Genomic DNA, 8,554 nt, shown 5'->3' with positions numbered 1-8,554 from the left:
TGAGAGACAGGTAGTATTCCTTTGTAAAGCTCACTCAATTCTCACTTTTAAACAACAGTCGAGACCCTCTTGCTGCTGGAATGAATGGTTTTCATACATCCTAAACTGTTCTGGTTCCATTCAGTTGAAGGCAGCTATTTGGCCCAACGGTGATCTTCCTCACACATGAATAAACTGAGGGGTAGTCAGTATTCCTTTCAACAGGTAACTCATTTCTCATAGGGAGACAAGTGGCAAACTATTCCTGCCTCTCACATACTGCATCCTGCCCTGAGCTACAAGTGAATGTGCATTTCGCCGAAAGTGGGTATTTTTCAAGGAGTGAATGATTCTCCATTGTCAAAGGCTTTCATTTGGCAAGCACTCCTTTCACATGCTATTTCAACTCTCACAGGAAAACAATGTGCTTGCAACTGCTGCTGCAAACCTTGACATCTGCTTGCCAGACACATAGTGCATGTTCCATTCAGTGGAAAGGGTCTATTGGCACAAAGATGGATTTGCTCACACTGTCAAACCCTTGACAGATAGGCAGTGTTCCTTTTGAATGCTAAATCACTTGAAGCTGCTAAACAAAGTGCTTGAGCATCTTTCTTGTAACCTTTGTGGTTCTCCTACAAGACATACAGTAATCCTTCCCTTCATGGAAACAGGCAATTTTGCCCCAAAATCAAGTTCCTCACACTTTCAAACTGTCAGAGGCAGGTGGTCTTAATTTTAAAACTTCACTCTACTCACACTGTTACACAACTTGCTGTACGCTCTTGCTTCCAACCTAAATAATTTAATCAGAAGAGCCTCAGAACTTCTTCCATTCTCTTCAAAGGGGTGATGTTGCACAAAGGTGATATACCTCATCCTTGAAAACACTGAGTGGTAGGCAGTATTCCTGGAAAAAAGTTACTCACGTATCATCCGAAGACAAGCTGCTTCACCCTCCTGCTTGTAACATTCATACTTTTCTTACAACACCCACACAGCTGGGTCCAGTCAGTTGTAAGAGGAGATTTTGCACAAAGTTGAAGGTTCTCACATATAAAAGCACTGAGAGGTATCAGTATGTCCTTAAACAGCTAACTCATTTGAGAATTCTCAACAGAGTGCTAGGCTCTCTTCCTGTTAACAGTAATGTCTCTCTTATAAGACCTACAGTGCAGCTTCCATTCACTCGAAAGGGGCAATTTTGAAAAATCCTGGTAGTCCTCATCCCTGAAAACCCTGAGAGGTAGGTAGTATTCCATTAAACAACTCACTCAATTCCCAAAGCTGAAGAAGGTGCTTGACCCTCTTCTTTCTAACATTGATGGATTTCATACAAGAGCAACAGTGTTTCTCCATTCCCTTCACAAAGGCAATTTTGCACAAAGGTGAGGTTCCTGACTCCTGAAAACTCTGAGAAGTAGGCAGTATTACTTTAAACAGCTAAGTCAATTCACAATGCTAAACAACTTGGTACACCCTGCTGCTTCAAACATTCATGAGTCTCTTACAAGAGCTACCAGGAATCTTCCATTCGCTTGTATGGGATATTTTGCAAAAGTTGGGTTCCTCACCCATGAAAACGCTGAGAAGTAGGCAGTATTCCTTTACCCAGCTAACTCAGTTCACAATGCTGTTCAAGGTGGTAGACCCTTTCCTTTCTAACATTAATGATTCTCTCAGAAGTTCGACAGTGATTCTTCCCATCCCTCTAAGTGCAGTATTTTGCACAAAGGTGGTATTGCTCACCCATGAAAACGCTGAATTGTAGGCATTATTCCTTTAAAGCAGTATATCAATTTGCATTGGAAAACAAGATGCTTGACCCTGCTGCTTCTAACATTCATAGTTCTTTTCTAAGAGATGTAGTGCTGGTTCCATTGACTGGAAAGAGGTCATTTTGCACAAACTTGAGGTTCCTCCACCCATAAAAACACTGAGAGTTAGACAGTATTCCCTTCAACAGGTAAGTCAATTCACAGTGCTTAACAGGGTGCTAGACCCTCTTCCTTCTAACATTAATGATTGTCTAACAAGACCTACAGTATGCCTCCATTCCCTTCAAAGGGGCTATTTAGCAGAACATTGATTTTCCTCCCCCTGAAAACACTGAGAGTTGGCAGTATTCCATTCAACAGGTAACTCAATTCATAGTGCTTAACAAGATGCTTGACCCTCTTGCTTCTAAGACTTATGCATCTCTTCAGGAGAAACAGTGCTTCTTCCTTCCATTGAAACAGGGCTCTTTTGCACAAAGATAATCTTCTTCACACTGTAAATGCCTGAGAGACAGGTAGTATTCCTTTGTAAAGCTCACTCAATTCTCACTTTTAAACAACAGTCGAGACCCTCTTGCTGCTGGAATGAATGGTTTTCATACATCCTAAACTGTTCTGGTTCCATTCAGTTGAAGGCAGCTATTTGGCCCAACGGTGATCTTCCTCACACATGAATAAACTGAGGGGTAGTCAGTATTCCTTTCAACAGGTAACTCATTTCTCATAGGGAGACAAGTGGCAAACTATTCCTGCCTCTCACATACTGCATCCTGCCCTGAGCTACAAGTGAATGTGCATTTCGCCGAAAGTGGGTATTTTTCAAGGAGTGAATGATTCTCCATTGTCAAAGGCTTTCATTTGGCAAGCACTCCTTTCACATGCTATTTCAACTCTCACAGGAAAACAATGTGCTTGCAACTGCTGCTGCAAACCTTGACATCTGCTTGCCAGACACATAGTGCATGTTCCATTCAGTGGAAAGGGTCTATTGGCACAAAGATGGATTTGCTCACACTGTCAAACCCTTGACAGATAGGCAGTGTTCCTTTTGAATGCTAAATCACTTGAAGCTGCTAAACAAAGTGCTTGAGCATCTTTCTTGTAACCTTTGTGGTTCTCCTACAAGACATACAGTAATCCTTCCCTTCATGGAAACAGGCAATTTTGCCCCAAAATCAAGTTCCTCACACTTTCAAACTGTCAGAGGCAGGTGGTCTTAATTTTAAAACTTCACTCTACTCACACTGTTACACAACTTGCTGTACGCTCTTGCTTCCAACCTAAATAATTTAATCAGAAGAGCCTCAGAACTTCTTCCATTCTCTTCAAAGGGGTGATGTTGCACAAAGGTGATATACCTCATCCTTGAAAACACTGAGTGGTAGGCAGTATTCCTGGAAAAAAGTTACTCACGTATCATCCGAAGACAAGCTGCTTCACCCTCCTGCTTGTAACATTCATACTTTTCTTACAACACCCACACAGCTGGGTCCAGTCAGTTGTAAGAGGAGATTTTGCACAAAGTTGAAGGTTCTCACATATAAAAGCACTGAGAGGTATCAGTATGTCCTTAAACAGCTAACTCATTTGAGAATTCTCAACAGAGTGCTAGGCTCTCTTCCTGTTAACAGTAATGTCTCTCTTATAAGACCTACAGTGCAGCTTCCATTCACTCGAAAGGGGCAATTTTGAAAAATCCTGGTAGTCCTCATCCCTGAAAACCCTGAGAGGTAGGTAGTATTCCATTAAACAACTCACTCAATTCCCAAAGCTGAAGAAGGTGCTTGACCCTCTTCTTTCTAACATTGATGGATTTCATACAAGAGCAACAGTGTTTCTCCATTCCCTTCACAAAGGCAATTTTGCACAAAGGTGAGGTTCCTGACTCCTGAAAACTCTGAGAAGTAGGCAGTATTCCTTTAAACAGCTAAGTCAATTCACAATGCTAAACAACTTGCTACACCCTGTTGCTTCAAACATTCATGAGTCTCTTACAAGAGCTACCAGGAATCTTCCATTCGCTTGTATGGGATATTTTGCAAAAGTTGGGTTCCTCACCCATGAAAACGCTGAGAAGTAGGCAGTATTCCTTTACCCAGCTAACTCAGTTCACAATGCTGTTCAAGGTGGTAGACCCTTTCCTTTCTAACATTAATGATTCTCTCAGAAGTTCGACAGTGATTCTTCCCATCCCTCTAAGTGCAGTATTTTGCACAAAGGTGGTATTGCTCACCCATGAAAACGCTGAATTGTAGGCATTATTCCTTTAAAGCAGTATATCAATTTGCATTGGAAAACAAGATGCTTGACCCTGCTGCTTCTAACATTCATAGTTCTTTTCTAAGAGATGTAGTGCTGGTTCCATTGACTGGAAAGAGGTCATTTTGCACAAACTTGAGGTTCCTCCACCCATAAAAACACTGAGAGTTAGACAGTATTCCCTTCAACAGGTAAGTCAATTCACAGTGCTTAACAGGGTGCTAGACCCTCTTCCTTCTAACATTAATGATTGTCTAACAAGACCTACAGTATGCCTCCATTCCCTTCAAAGGGGCTATTTAGCAGAACATTGATTTTCCTCCCCCTGAAAACACTGAGAGTTGGCAGTATTCCATTCAACAGGTAACTCAATTCATAGTGCTTAACAAGATGCTTGACCCTCTTGCTTCTAAGACTTATGCATCTCTTCAGGAGAAACAGTGCTTCTTCCTTCCATTGAAACAGGGCTCTTTTGCACAAAGATAATCTTCTTCACACTGTAAATGCCTGAGAGACAGGTAGTATTCCTTTGTAAAGCTCACTCAATTCTCACTTTTAAACAACAGTCGAGACCCTCTTGCTGCTGGAATGAATGGTTTTCATACATCCTAAACTGTTCTGGTTCCATTCAGTTGAAGGCAGCTATTTGGCCCAACGGTGATCTTCCTCACACATGAATAAACTGAGGGGTAGTCAGTATTCCTTTCAACAGGTAACTCATTTCTCATAGGGAGACAAGTGGCAAACTATTCCTGCCTCTCACATACTGCATCCTGCCCTGAGCTACAAGTGAATGTGCATTTCGCCGAAAGTGGGTATTTTTCAAGGAGTGAATGATTCTCCATTGTCAAAGGCTTTCATTTGGCAAGCACTCCTTTCACATGCTATTTCAACTCTCACAGGAAAACAATGTGCTTGCAACTGCTGCTGCAAACCTTGACATCTGCTTGCCAGACACATAGTGCATGTTCCATTCAGTGGAAAGGGTCTATTGGCACAAAGATGGATTTGCTCACACTGTCAAACCCTTGACAGATAGGCAGTGTTCCTTTTGAATGCTAAATCACTTGAAGCTGCTAAACAAAGTGCTTGAGCATCTTTCTTGTAACCTTTGTAGTTCTCCTACAAGACATACAGTAATCCTTCCCTTCATGGAAACAGGCAATTTTGCCCCAAAATCAAGTTCCTCACACTTTCAAACTGTCAGAGTCAGGTGGTCTTCCTTTTAAAACTTCACTCTACTCACACTGTTACACAACTTGCTGTACGCTCTTGCTTCCAACCTAAATAATTTAATCAGAAGAGCCTCAGAACTTCTTCCATTCTCTTCAAAGGGGTGATGTTGCACAAAGGTGATATACCTCATCCTTGAAAACACTGAGTGGTAGGTAGTATTCCTGGAAAAAAGTTACTCACGTATCATCCGAAGACAAGCTGCTTCACCCTCCTGCTTGTAACATTCATACTTTTCTTACAACACCCACACAGCTGGGTCCAGTCAGTTGTAAGAGGAGATTTTGCACAAAGTTGAAGGTTCTCACATATAAAAGCACTGAGAGGTATCAGTATGTCCTTAAACAGCTAACTCATTTGAGAATTCTCTACAGAGTGCTAGGCTCTCTTCCTGTTAACAGTAATGTCTCTCTTATAAGACCTACAGTGCAGCTTCCATTCACTCGAAAGGAGCAATTTTGAAAAATCCTGGTAGTCCTCATCCCTGAAAACCCTGAGAGGTAGGTAGTATTCCATTAAACAACTCACTCAATTCCCAAAGCTGAAGAAGGTGCTTGACCCTCTTCTTTCTAACATTGATGGATTTCATACAAGAGCAACAGTGTTTCTCCATTCCCTTCACAAAGGCAATTTTGCACAAAGGTGAGGTTCCTGACTCCTGAAAACTCTGAGAAGTAGGCAGTATTCCTTTAAACAGCTAAGTCAATTCACAATGCTAAACAACTTGCTACACCCTGTTGCTTCAAACATTCATGAGTCTCTTACAAGAGCTACCAGGAATCTTCCATTCGCTTGTATGGGATATTTTGCAAAAGTTGGGTTCCTCACCCATGAAAACGCTGAGAGGTAGGCAGTATTCCTTCACCCAGCTAACTCAGTTCACAATGCTGTTCAAAGTGGTAGACCCTTTCCTTTCTAACATTAATGATTCTCTCACAAGATCGACAGTGATTCTTCCCATCCCTCTAAGTGCGGTATTTTGCCCAAAGGTGGTATTCCTCACCCATGAAAACGCTGAGTTGTAGGCATTATTCCTTTAAAGCAGTATATCAATTCGCCTTTGAAAACAAGGTGCTTGACCCTCCTGCTTCTAACATTCATACTTCTCTTCCAAGAGATGTAGTGCTGGTTCCATTGACTTGAAAGAGGCAATTTTGCACAAACTTGAGGTTCCTCCACCCATAAAAACACTGAGAGTTAGACAGTATTCCCTTCAACAGGTAAGTCAATTCACAGTGCTTAACAGGGTGCTAGACCCTCTTGCTTCTAACATTAATGATTGTCTTACAAGACCTACACTATGCCTCCATTCCCTTGGAAGGGGCTATTTAGCAAAACATTGATTTTCCTCCACCTGAGAACACAGAGAGTTAGGCAGTATTCCATTCAACAGGTAACTCAATTCATAGTGCTTAACAAGGTGCTTGACCCTCTTGCTTCTAACACTTATGCATCTCTTACAGGAGAAACAGTGCTTCTTCCTTCCATTGAAACAGGGCTCTTTTGCACAAAGATAATCTTCTTCACACTGTAAAAGCCTGAGAGACAGGTAGTATTCCTTTGTAAAGCTCACTCAATTCTCACTTTTAAACAACAGTCGAGACCCTCTTGCTGCTGGAATGAATGGTTTTCATACATCCTAAACTGTTCTGGTTCCATTCAGTTGAAGGCAGCTATTTGGCCCAACGGTGATCTTCCTCACACATGAATAAACTGAGGGGTAGTCAGTATTCCTTTCAACAGGTAACTCATTTCTCATAGGGAGACAAGTGGCAAACTATTCCTGCCTCTCACATACTGCATCCTGCCCTGAGCTACAAGTGTATGTGCATTTCCCCGAAAGTGGGTATTTTTCAAGGAGTGAATGATTCTCCATTGTCAAAGGCTTTCATTTGGCAAGCACTCCTTTCACATGCTAATTCAACTCTCACATGAAAACAATGTGCTTGCAAGTCCTGCTGCAAACCTTGACCCCTGCTGGCAAGAGACACAGTGCATGTTCCATTCAGTGGAAAGGGTCTATTGGCACAAAGATGGATTTGCTCACACTGTCAAACTCTTGACAGATAGGCAGTCTTCCTTTTGAATGCTAAATCACTTGAAGCTGCTAAACAAAGTGCTAGAGCATCTTTCTTGTAATCTTTGTGGTTCTCCTACAAGACATACAGTAATCCTTCCCTTCATGGAAACAGGCAATTTTGCCCCAAAATCAAGTTCGCCACACTTTCAAACTGTGAGAGGCAGGTGGTCTTCCTTTTAAAACTTCACTCTACTCACACTGTTACACAACTTGCTGTGCGCTCTTGCTTCCAACCTAAATAATTTTCTCAGAAGAGCCTCAGAACTTCTTTCATTCTCTTCAAAGGGGTGATGTTGCACAAATGTGATATACCTCATCCTTGAAAACACTGAGTGGTAGACAGTATTCCTGGAAACAAGTTACTCACGTATCATCCGAAGACAAGCTGCTTCACCCTCTTGCTTGTAACATTCATACTTTTCTTACAACACCCACACAGCTGGGTCCAGTCAGTTATAAGAGGAGATTTTGCACAAAGTTGAAGGTTCTCACATATAAAAGCACTGAGAGGTATCAATATGTCCTTAAACAGCTAACTCAGTTGAGAATCCTCAACAGAGTGCTAGGCTCTCTTCCTGTTAACAGTAATGTCTCTCTTATAAGACCTACAGTGCAGCTTCCATTCACTCGAATGGGGCAATTTTGAAAAATCCTGGTAGTCCTCATCCCTAAAAACCCTGAGAGGTAAGTAGTATTCCATTAAACAACTCATTCAATTCACAAAGCTGAAGAATGTGCTTGACCCTCTTCCTTTTAACATTGATGGATATCATACAAGAGCAACAGTGTTTCTCCATTCACTTCACAGAGGCAATTTTGCACAAAGGTGAGGTTCCTGACTCCTGAAAACTCTGAGAAGTAGGCAGTATTCCTTTAAACAGCTAAGTCAATTCACAATGCTAAACAACTTGCTACACCCTGTTGCTTCAAACATTCATGAGTCTCTTACAAGAGCTACCAGGAATCTTCCATTCGCTTGTATGGGATATTTTGCAAAAGTTGGGTTCCTCACCCATGAAAACGCTGAGAGGTAGGCAGTATTCCTTTACCCAGCTAACTCAGTTCACAATGCTGTTCAAGGTGGTAGACCCTTTCCTTTCTAACATTAATGATTCTCTCAGAAGTTCGACAGTGATTCTTCCCATCCCTCTAAGTGCAGTATTTTGCACAAAGGTGGTATTGCTCACCCATGAAAACGCTGAGTTGTAGGCATTATTCCTTTAAA

The sequence above is a fragment of the Castor canadensis genome, chromosome 15 (assembly GCF_047511655.1).
Source record: "Castor canadensis chromosome 15, mCasCan1.hap1v2, whole genome shotgun sequence".
Classification (NCBI taxonomy): domain Eukaryota; kingdom Metazoa; phylum Chordata; class Mammalia; order Rodentia; family Castoridae; genus Castor; species Castor canadensis.
Note: the sequence above shows the minus strand (reverse complement) of the source record.